The sequence below is a fragment of the Austrofundulus limnaeus genome, unplaced genomic scaffold, assembly GCF_001266775.1.
Source record: "Austrofundulus limnaeus strain Quisiro unplaced genomic scaffold, Austrofundulus_limnaeus-1.0 Scaffold1432, whole genome shotgun sequence".
In the NCBI taxonomy this organism is placed as follows: domain Eukaryota; kingdom Metazoa; phylum Chordata; class Actinopteri; order Cyprinodontiformes; family Rivulidae; genus Austrofundulus; species Austrofundulus limnaeus.
Genome location: NW_013953834.1, coordinates 1 through 12,187, shown reverse-complemented (window position 1 = coordinate 12,187; position 12,187 = coordinate 1). Strand labels below are relative to the sequence as shown.

Sequence of the window (12,187 nt, the reverse complement as noted above, 5' to 3'; positions counted from 1 at the left end):
ATTTACACAAATATTTTACTTACTTTAATATAAAAATGGGTTTTATTTCTATTTTAAAATAAAACTAATTAAAAAAGATAATATTTGCTTGGCCCCTGAGCCATTTAGTTGAATAGCCCTGTGTTAATATCTCAAAATAAGGGTTCAGTCTCCCTGCTGTCTGAATGTTTTTAGAAAGATATGACAAGTGCTGTTTGATCTCCTGACATCTGAAAAAAGATATTACTTTTTGTCAAATTATCTGGACAGAAAAAATGCTGTTTTGTATTGTTTTATATTTTATTGTACTTGGTGTAACAATTTTAACGTCTTGTTTTTTGTTTTGTTATGTGTTCAGTGTTATGGCTGATCATTTTTTGGGGTTCTTTTGTTAATATTGACAGTTTGTTAGGATTTGCTCAGATATTTGATTATTTTTTTTATTTCCTGTGTGGATAAGAGTCTTGCTTTAAACTTTCCTTATCAGTTATCTGATATCTGCAAATATGAAACTTGAAGCACAGATGGTGAGCAATTTAGTTATCACAGTTTTMATGCAAAATTCCATGTTAGCGCCTTACATTTTGCAGACAATCTCCTTTTAAAACATTGAACATATTTTTCTTTAAATTTAACATTGATTGTATTCATTTAGACCAATTCTAGCTTTGTTTATGTTCAGCATTATTTAACGTTTCTATACATTTCTGAACAAGATGCAAGTGTTCACGACTAATGTGTCAAATCAGAGATCTGACTGCCCTTATTGTGAAGCGTAAGCGGGTGTCTTATTGTTTTCGTCCTGTTTTTTCTCGGAAAGATGTTTTCTGCAGTGTTTTTTTTTTTTTTTTTTTTTTGTGGCAGATACGGGGCTGCATTAGCAGCCTTAGCTTAGGAGGGGGAATCTATCTTGTAGCATTTGTGCATTGTTTTGAAAGAAATGCCGTTCCACGTTATCCTTTTTGGACAAGCCAAGGCAGTGCTCGAATTACATGAGTCCTCTTCCAGGTGAAAATAATGTTTTTATTTGCTTGTTAGCTGTCTTTCGTTCATTTTTTTTCCCGCCTTGCTGCTTTGTTGTGAACATGTGACCCTAAAGTCTCGCGAGACCATGTTCGGAGTGCTGTTTCACCGCACCCAAAACTCGCGAGACTACGTCTGTGAGCGGAGCTGACGAGCCGGCTCGTCAGCTGTGCTGGGGAGGGCGGAGGGAGCGTATTCAAGGCTGGAATGTAAACTCCTCCCGCCTCCCACCTCCACCGCTTCTGCCAAAGAGCTCAGCGAGCGGACCTGAGTCCCGGGCCGGAGCGCAACTGTTGCTTTCAGCTGTTAGAGGAAGATGGAGCTCCGTGAGCAGCCGGGAACCAGCCGACGAGCTACCGGTTGATCGCAATCGACTGGTTGAGCACCCATGCGCTAAAGAAATTACCATGCGGCGTGTTCTTGTTCAAATCAAATTAATTATTTAAACTTGAAATGGAAATGATCTATTCTAGTTTCCTTGATTAAAACAAGCAATCGCTGCTTTTTTTTGTTAAATAGACAGGCAGTGCACTGTAAAGAGAAATACACCCACTCCTTTATAATTACTCTAAATTTGATTACAAATAAAAAGGGAAAATTGAATAAAGTTCGGAAACGACTGTGAATCATTATCAGTCAACTAATTTTAAGTGATAGTTCAGCTCTTTTGTAATTGGGTTCTGTGTAAATGTTCTGAAKAAATAATGGTAACGCTTTCYTTTACGGTGCCCTTATTACCATGTAATTACGTGGTAAATAGGGTACAATTTTACTATGTAATTAATTGTCTGCAGGAATGTAGCACTTACCTGGTWATGTATTACAATTCACTATAACACTTAAATAAGTAGTAGGTAATTTGGACAGTTTTAAAGTTACATATTATTGCAATTAACAAGTAGTTGCATTCTCTCGGTTATAAATATAATGTTGTGTTACTATTGAATAGTAATTTGATTATAGTTACCTAATAAGAGTAGTTTTACTAACAGTAGTTTTTCTTTTGTACCCTAATTACTATGTAATTACATGGTAATAATGTAGTAATTACATTTGATTAGCGCTTTAGTACCTTGTAATTACATGGTAATAATGGTACCATAATAGAAAGCGTTACCCAAATAATATCTTATGTTGTAGATCTTACAAGATCGCCTTCAGATCTTACTGAAGTGATGAGRTAAAGTGGATTGCACCCAGTCTTAAGATTTTCAGAGCAATTCTTTCWAACACTGTTAAAAGCCTTCATGCCACTGCCAGTAATGTTTATGTATAATTGCAAGCCTAAACAGTCAAGACAGCAGCTAGCTGTAGTTCATCTGGTGAAGCCTTATTTTTTCAACATAATTTTTATGAAATCCAAAACTAATGGCAGTGTAAATGTTTTAAATCATCATTAATAACTATGCAATTTTTCAGACTGGAGTTCTTTTAAAGAAACAACAATCCAAGTTGATCTTGGCTCCACCAGTATCTGGTCTTTTTATTCAAACAAAGATAGTTCAAAGAGCTAGCTTCAACATGTATGTCTGAATGTTTTCTTTCCACAAAAACAAGATCAAAATTTTAATTATTGCTTTGAATCATAACTCCCCCTCCTTTCCCTTTTATCTTTTCTTGATCGACATGAGTGATGCACAATCTTTCTTTCTTCCGCTGTATTCCTTTTACTTGGAAGGAGCAACAGATTAGTCAGTGATGAATAATCAGTATTGCACTAAATAAAGCAGGGCTGGGGCATCTTGGTGGTCTTCTAATCCTGAGGCTGCAGGCTTGTGCCCAGGTTTCATCAAGAAGGGCATCCAGCGTAAAATAATTGCTTAATCTTATGTGCAGTTTTGCCCACTGTGGCAACCCTCAGAGAGAGGAGCAGCCAAAAGAAAAACAATGTTTAATGCAGCTGGGAAAGGCAAGAAAATACCACTCATTTTATTTAATTATTTGTTTATTTATTTATTTATTTTCTGTAGGGAACAACCAGAAGTGATCATTTATGTGAAGGGCCCTGGAGAAAGAAGTTTCAATTAAATAATGTCAGATGGAATTTCGACAGAACAGACCTCCAAAATCCTGACCCTCATCTTTTTCTCTGAGTCAAACAAGCATGCACATGGCTGCCAAATCCTAGTCAGATCTAGCTCTGAGATTTCCTTCACATTTGCACTAAAGCTGTCAAACGAGTGTCACTGATACTCTGGGAAGGTGAGGGTTTTGTCTTTTCTCTGAACRCTACGTTGTATGAGCCTCATTTCTTTTTGAAGTATTGGCGTACTCCATTTGGTGTACTAGCATATAATTACAAAGACAATAGAAGGCTATTTGTAAAAATACAGACGTGTGAAAACATCACTGTGTGTTTCCAGCTGGAAGTGGCTAAAGACAGTYTTCATAGTGCACTACTACCATCTGGTGGTAAACTCACTCTACAACCACTTTTTTAAAATTCACATTAAAGTCCACTTTTGCAAATGAAATGAGTTAATTTTTATTTCTTTTAAAATTTGCCAGAGGGAGCTTTGGACATTAAATGTTTCTTAGTGTTTTTTTCTGGTTTGAGTAGGATTATGTAGCATTTTGGGGCAAAAATGCAACCCAACAGTCCATAACTGGAGGCCAAGATAGCAAACACCTCTGTTACAGTGGCYTACTTTCCTGGAGAGCTGATGTAGGCAGGGATAAATGCCACCCACACAGCACAAAATATTATCATACTGAAGGTGATAAGCCTGGCCTCATTGAAGCTGTCCGGAAGCTTCCTTGCCAGGAAGGCCAACAGAAGGCAGAGGGAGGCCAGAAGACCGATGTAGCCCAGAACCAAAGCAAATGCAATCGCTGAACCCTCGTCACAGAAGAGAATTACAAAAGGCTTCCCATGTGGCATCATTTGGTGGGGGCCAGGGGGTGCCACTATCAGCCACACAGTACATATAAAAACCTGAATAAGAAGAAATGTGTTATACATTTCAATTAAAAACATCCAAATGAATTATGCTGCATTCCATTTGTTTTTAAAGTTGAAACTCTTATCTGGATATCAGGCCACACTCAGTCCAGMTTCTTTTTCTATTGAAATTCTAAAATAACGTGATGATTCGCTMTARCAACATGCTTCCAYATAAAGGAAGCACACTACTGTTGGATATTTTCTGGTCGATTAACTGAATTTTAGATGCAGGCTTAAATCTTATGTTCTGTGATCAGTTGTGATCATTTACCTTAAACAGTTAGAGAATCAACAAGTCTCTACTTAATACGTGCCTCACTCCAGCAGTGTAGGAATAATATTAACATTTCCAGGATACCAATGCTGGCATACAAGGGATGACGTCTAAGGGTATGACCAGGGTATATATGAATAGTGTATTGGCACATAAGCTCAGGGCTGTTTTGATTAGACTTCCAGGCCCACACAAAGGCTCTGTGTGGAGCCTTTAGATCTGAAAATAATTATTTAATTGAGAATGTATTTGGTTTAATAAAATAATTATTACTATAGCTGCCACTATTTTTATGGATTAGGTAGCCACATAGAATTTTGAGATTGGAGTTTGTGTGGGATCTACAAGTCTGAGTTGTAATTTGAACCTCAGGTGGTGTTTTAATGGTTTTTTTTCTAGCTTGTAACTCAGTTTTTCCAACTTTTGGGTACAAATGCAATGCACCATTACAGCTTAGTAAAATCAAGAAGTCTTTACCTGGGCTAGCGTACAAATGGTAATAATTGACTTTTGCTGTGCAGGACCAAACCATTTTATAATATCACTGCCTGGAATTGCTGTCTTGAATGCTATTAGCACCACTATTGTTTTCCCAAGAATGCAAGAGATGCAGAGAACAAAGCTGATCCCGAACGCCGTGTGGCGCAGCATGCAGGACCACTTAGACGGCTGGCCAATGAAGGTCAGGGAACACAAGAAGCAGAAAGTCAAGGAGAAGAGCAGCAGGAAGCTTAGGTCAGAATTGTTAGCTCTGACAATGGGTGTAGTTCTATGGCAGAAAAATATCAAAACCACAGCACAGGTGCTCAGGGAGCCGAAGAGCGAAATAACCGCCAAAGTGAAGCCCATTGTGTCATTAAAAGAGAGAAATTCCACTTGTTTGGGAACACAGGTGGTCCTCTCAGCGTTGGACCAGAACTCTGGTGGACATTGCACACAATCTATGGCATCTAAAAGTAATTCAAAGGTGTCATATTGAGGTTTTGTTTTTTTTCATTCCTCCATTGTGCAAGAAGTCAGAGTTTTGTACACAATGGGCCTCATGCAAGAACATGTTCGTATTCTTATCCTAAATTTCTCTTACTTTTCTTCGTACAAAGAGTTCGTACGAACATGTCACGTCAGATTCAACAAACTCTTCTATATTCAGGAAAAGTGTGTAAATGAGCTGCGTAAATTCACCTGTTTGTATCCAGCTGCTCGTGCACGAGGAGAGGAGATTAGCATAATTACCACCCCAAAAACACCATATAAGGCTGTGTTTCCTGCCTCAGATACAAGGAAGTGTCCATTCATGAAAAATGACAGCGAAAATTAAAAAGAAGAACTTTACGAGTTCAGAGATTGAAGTCCGTCTGTCAGAGATCCAGAAAAGAAAATCTGTCATTTTTAGCAGGTCAGCTGTGGYATAAAAAGAGCTGCTAAAAGTATAAATAACTGTGTTAAATCATTTTCATTTATTCAGAAGCCACGGCACTGCGCACCGTACGCCCCCTGTGGTCTGAAGTGGTTTCAGTTGCGGGCGAGCTGGAAGGTGTCGCTGGGGAGAGGGATGTCTGGGTCTCTCTGCTGCTACCCCCGCGACCCGATCCTGGATAAACTGGCCGGACAATTTATATTGTCAGTCTAAATTATTACATTTAAAATTATAACTCTAATTCAAGCAGAATAACCTATTGTCAACATAATTATGGAGTGTAATTTATTTTCAACTCAAAATATCTTCAAACTAACGAAATATAAAGTTATTATGGAGGAAAACCCGTCTGGATAACAGCAGACTGACTGTTAGTAAAATATACGACAGGTCTGGACCACTCCTAAATTTTGTTCGTATCTGAAGAAAATCTTAGAATACGAAAACATTGGTGAATGRCACAAATTCTCCTAAATCACTCGTACGCACAACTTAAGAACAAATCTGTGCGTATGAACGGTTCTTGCATGAGGCCCATTGTGCCTAAATGCCCCTCTCTCACCAGTCTGATTGCTAATCTCTCCAGCTGTACAAGTCACACAATCATAGCAGCAGACAGGAAAGCTGGGTCTCATTGCCTTCCGGGCGCCTGGGTGACAAATGGAGCTGCATACTGATAAGGGGACCTAGGCAAAAAGTAAACAAAATGGAAAATCAACCACAATGATCAGCAAATACTGTGTATTAATGAAGAATTATCAAATCTCAAATATTTTTTCTTAAATTTAATGAGACTTCTACTTTGGTTTGGTTGCACGTCCACAGAATATTCTCCTCTTGGAGCTCAAGTTTCTGTTTTGTAGTCGGGGTCATCCCTTCAAATTTGCCTACAGTGACAAACTTCACCTCCCCATTTGGGCTCAACTGCCAGTTCACCAGTTCATACATGGCTGCAGGGTCCCCATTCTCATCAAACTGTATTTCATCGGCAAACAAGTTCACAAATTGGACTTGTTTTAAATAATGAAGAAGCTAAAGAAAAGAGAAAATATTATGCACAAAAGGCAGTAACTAAGTCATATTAATCTAAACTTGGTTAACATACAATATGCAAAAGTACCTGCCATGGCTGAATGTTACCTGCATCTGGACAGGTCTGCAGAGGAAATGGACCTTTTCCTTTCTCACAGCTTTTCATGTTTTTTAGTGCATGAACAACAGCATAAACAGCTTTATAGACATTGTAGGAAATTCTCAACTGTGACACATCTGAATAGATATTTGTTACACGCCTGAGGTCTTCTGTTCCGTTGCATGGTGGTTTACCCTCAGCGTTTTGTTCCTGACCTTCAACTTGCCCACTCAGACTGCACTGAAACACCTCCTCCCAGAAGGGTATAAGGAAAGGATCTTCCTGGGGGTCTGGTCTTGAGGGATTTAAGCGAACCAAAAAGTCTCGCAGTCCAGGAATGTGCGCTTGGCGAATTGCAAATCCAACGGTACCCAGCAGGATGTGGTGGAACTTTGTGGGTGTGGAAAGTACAGCAGCTGTACTCCAAGCTTCACTGGCCAGCCACTGAATTCCAGTCAGCCCGGCTCTAAACTTAGCAGGGATGGAGATGACAGTTGTGCAGACACGCAACAGCACATAGTCAAACTCAAACAAACAAAAAAGAAAAACATTGCCCAAAATTGTCCCTGGCTTTGTATCATACCTGAGTGCTTCATCAAACAACGCCACTGCATCTTGCTCCACAGCAAACACCAAAATCACCCGAGCCCCAGACAAGCGGATAATAGAAATGATGGATAAAATATCTGTCTGCTTTCGGTTCTTTGGAATGATTTTATGTAAGGCAACACAAACACCAAACTTTTTGACCTAAGGAAGCAAAAACAAAGATCTGTGATAATGTGGTGTTAAAAGTGGAGTTATGTGAGTTATGTAAATAAAACAAACCTTGCAAAATCAATATTTTGTCTTTTTTCTTTACTGGGTGTGTGACAAACCTCATTTGCAAAGATGTTTGCACCACTGTGACCATACGCATCATCACCTGCAATCACTCCCACCCAAGTCCAACCAAAATGTTTCACCAGTTGTACCAGGGCATCTACCTGAACAAAGAATAATGAAAAAGGAGAGAGAAGCAAATTAATTATTAGAAATGTTGATATACTGGGAATGTCAATTATGAGCTGATTTTAACCTGGTAGAAGTCACTAGGCATGGTCCTTAAAAAGGCAGGGAACTCCTTCTTGTCACTTAGACAGGCACAGCTGGAGAAATAACTGACCTGTAAAATCATTTCATTGGTTTTGTAGTGAGTAGCCAGTGTCAGATATTGCGATATAACACAAAGCAAGGAATCAGTGACAAGACAAACTGATAAAAATTGGTTGTGGAAAAACAGGAAAAAAAAGAAGAAAATACTACATGCTGCCTTTATTCTAGTGTCAGACACAACTCTGATAGATTTACCTGTGGAACATGGAAGACTCCAAGGAAATGAGCCACAACAAGAGACTGAGTGGACCCTCCATCTCCTATCACCACTGGCACATTCCTGTGACAAGTGTCATTAGTCTGAGTCTTTTTTTCGAAACGTGAATCATTCTTCTCTCCCATTAACTCCACCGCAGCCTTCAAAGCTTGATGTGGCAAACTGCATGAGTCATAAATCTTGTATCCGACTGTGATGTTTGGAAGGAGTTTGCCTTCTCTGTTGATCTCCTCAACGGCAAAGATCATAGTTTGCATCCATCGGAAAGTTCGAAAATTAAATCTGGCGAAGATGAAATAATCAACAGGGCAACATTTAACCAATTTGGATACAGTAAAACAGCTGAACATGATCACAATGGTTTTACAGCTTCCAGTTAAAGCAGCATACCTGGTACACTTTGTAGGAGGAGGCTGAGAGGTGAAAGACAGATTGTGCTCCACCACCATGTCATGAAGGGAGAAGAGTCCCCCCAGAACGATGTCCCCTTCTTTCTCCAGCACAGGCAGAGATGTAGCACCGGCAATCAGTTCACAATGTGGACTCTGGTTCTGGTTAGAGTCATAGGAATATAAGCCGTTCCACAGAAAACTCAAAAGCACAAGCTTGGCTCCTCTCCATGTGAGGACAGGCTCAACTATCGTCATCCAAAAATAATTCATCATAAAGTTTAGCATCATATTTGCATAGATGTTCAGGTTTTGGAAGAAAAGTTTTTGAATAACATAAATGATTAGCAAAAAGTAGCTTAAACAACTATTAATATTTCATTAAATGGAAATCTTTTCAAGGACTGCACACGTCTGTATGCAGGAGTCATGTGAGCGATAATGCGTCTCAACTTTTATACACTAAACAACCTGGCCATTATTACAGCTGACAGAGTGACATATCTTTCCCTTTGCTTCAGATCAGTAGAACATTTACAGCAGCTAATTACAATAACAAGAACGGAATGGACACTTGACTTTAATGAAGAAAGACATGAGCTCTGTCATGTAGCATTGTTACGCTTGAGTAGGATGTATTCAACCTGCGTTGAAATAATGAGGCACACAATACAAGTGTCACCTGGGGCTGCTAAACAATATTATACACAGTTCATGCCTTCAGACACACAACAGGTCCATCTTTTCAGAGTGCATCATATTGACTTTTTTTTCCTCATGAACTAATTAAACCCAATAAACCTGATATTGATATGGTGCAGTTGGCTTAAAGTAAGGTTTTATTATTATAAGRGTACATGTGTACATTGTGTAATAACTGTGAACAAATTACATGACTTTATCATGTGTGGTATTGTGAAAATATACAGTATGCTAGTTTCGCTAAATCCAATTTTGTTTGTTTTACTTCTTTTGTTACTCTTTATTTTTTTTTCCTTTTTAGTTCATGCATTCAGTGAAAACTATCTCTGTGCAGTAATGCACAAGTCATCAGGGTTTTTTCCCCCCAGATCATTATCAAGACAAGCCCTGCAGGCTACAAAACAGAGCAACCCAGAATATGAAGCAAAGATAATATTACACACAGCATGTTGTGCTGCCTCTGGCCATGTAGGTSTTCTTATGCTCCTAATATGTCCCCATGTGACATGAGCGCCCTCAGTTATGATGCTCAGCTCTAACCTTTTTTAACCTTTTTGTAAGATTTTTATGTAAAAAAAAAAGCATTCACTCTCAGGAGACAGATTTAAAACTAAAAGTAAACTAAAAACAAAGTTGATTAAAAGTACGGTCTTTATCTTTAAACAGATCAGGATAGTTAAAGCCTGTGCGTGCTGAATCCTCCTCCCTGTTTAAATTTTAAGGGTGGATAGAAATACAGGAACACAATGAAAATAAAGCACAGTGCCACTGAAGGGCGGTAAAAAATGTCAATAATGTGACATAAAACTATGTTAATGTACTAGTAAGATGCACAGTCATACTAAAAGACCAATAATGAGTGTAGTGGAGAAAACGCATGAGAGTTTTCAGTAAACTATAAAATAAAAGGAACACGGGGCATGTTAGGACAAACAAAATGTGCAGGAACACATTAATTCTGTTACAGTCTCTGTGTTTAAAAAATCTACTTTTCTAATAATGATTCTGTGCTTTGATCCATCTGCTTGATTTTTCCCCTCTTTGCTTTTATCACAGTCTTTCTTCAATGGTCCCACTTCTGCTTTGATGAAGCTAAATAGTCAGAAGAGAAATAACAAAGACTCTGCAAACTCACGTGATCTGAGGAAAACCAGTTTGAAAAGTWGCTTAAGACCAAAAACGAAGTTTGCAAAATAAAATTACTATTATGCTGTTCTACATTTTTCCCTCTTAGATTTGCATATTTTAAAGAGGCATGATTCCTGCTTATATCCTGTTTGTGCAAGAGAATAGGTCTATATACAGTACACAAGTATATATAGTATTTTTGTAATGCTTTATTTGAAAGGATGTGCATAACACTGTCATAACYCTGTCATAAATATGACATAACACCTGTCATGAACTTAAACGAGCTCTCATGAATGTTTGACTGTTGTCATTAAGTGTCGTTTGGTAAATTAGGACACTTTTAATGAAAAGTTGACATTGTTTAAAATGTCTTTTTTATGACAACTTGACATTAACCAAGACAAAAAAAATGTCTTGACAAGTTAGAGTATTTATAAGCATTTGTCAGTGGAATGACACTTAATGACATCTTTATAAAATATTAATGACGTTTATTGGTCTCATGAAAGCCAAAGTTAAGACTAACAACAAATGACAGTGTAAAAAAATGTTAAAGTTGATATTTAATAGATTTTTTAACAGGTTATGATTTCTTGGTTAATGGCAAGTTGCCATAACAAAGACGTTTTAAACAATGTCAACTTTGCTTTAAAAGTGTCATAATTTACCGAATGACACTTAATGACAACAGTCGTAGAGATTCATGAGGACTCATTTAAGTTCATGACGGGTGTTATGTCAAATTTATGACAGTCTTATGCACACACCTTCAAATAAAAGTGTTATCATATTTTTTACAAGTTAGCTTGATTAAACAAAAATATTTYGCAGCACGATGGCTCAGTGGTTGGTACTGTTGCCTCACAGCAAAAAGGTCCTGGGTTTGATCCCTGGTTCGGACCTGCYGTCTTTCTGTGTCGGGTTTGCATTCTTTTTGTGCTTGCATAGATTTTCTCTGGGTACACCTGTTTTCTCCCACAGAGCAAAAACATGTACAGTAGGCTGCCTTCAGGCCTTACTTACAAAAGAGATCTGTGATCTCAAAGGGATTTGCCAAATAAAGAGTAATATATTTGTCGATTACAGATGTACACTATGTACCCAATGTTTTACACAGAGAAAGATGTGAGCAGGACTTTTGCATTGTATCTGAAAAACTGATAAGAAATGAGCTGCTAGAATGAGACAATCATGAGCAAGAAAGAATGTCCAACATCCAGATCAACTCCCAGTATTCCAACACTCACATGAAGAATTTGTTATTTCACATAGAAATTGATAAGGCACAACATTAAGGCAAGAAGGAGCCAGGATGACAGATCACGGGGGTAGATCATAATTTAAGTATGGGTACCAACCCCTAATAACAGTCTAGAAAAAAATGTATACAAAAGAAGCTAACTTAAACTGAAAATCATGACCAAAGTAGACACATACAGGTCCTTCTCAAAAAATTAGCATATTGTGATAAAGTTCATTATTTTCTGTAATGTACTGATAGACATTAAACTTTCATATATTTTAGATTCATTGCACAAAACTGAAGTAGTTCGAGCCTTTTATTGTTTTAATATTGATGATTTTGGCAAAAAAGTAAAGAAAAACCAAAAATCCCTATCAAAAAATTAGCATATTTCATCCGACCAATAAAAGAAAAATGTTTTTAATACAAAAAAAGTCAACCTTCAAATAATTATGTTCAGTTATGCACTCAATACTTTGTGGGGAATCATTTTGCAAAAATGACTGCTTCAATGTGGTGTGGCATGGAGGCAATCAGCCTGTGGCACTGCTGAGGTGTTATGGAGGCCCAGGATGCTTCGA

The 12,187-nt window shown here is 37.9% G+C and overlaps 1 pseudogene; it reads right to left on the bottom strand.

The window, feature by feature from the left end:
- Window positions 1–3,462: 3,462 nt before the first annotated feature.
- LOC106535373 (extracellular calcium-sensing receptor-like) lies at window positions 3,463–8,692 on the bottom strand (annotated as a pseudogene).
- Window positions 8,693–12,187: the final 3,495 nt, after the last annotated feature.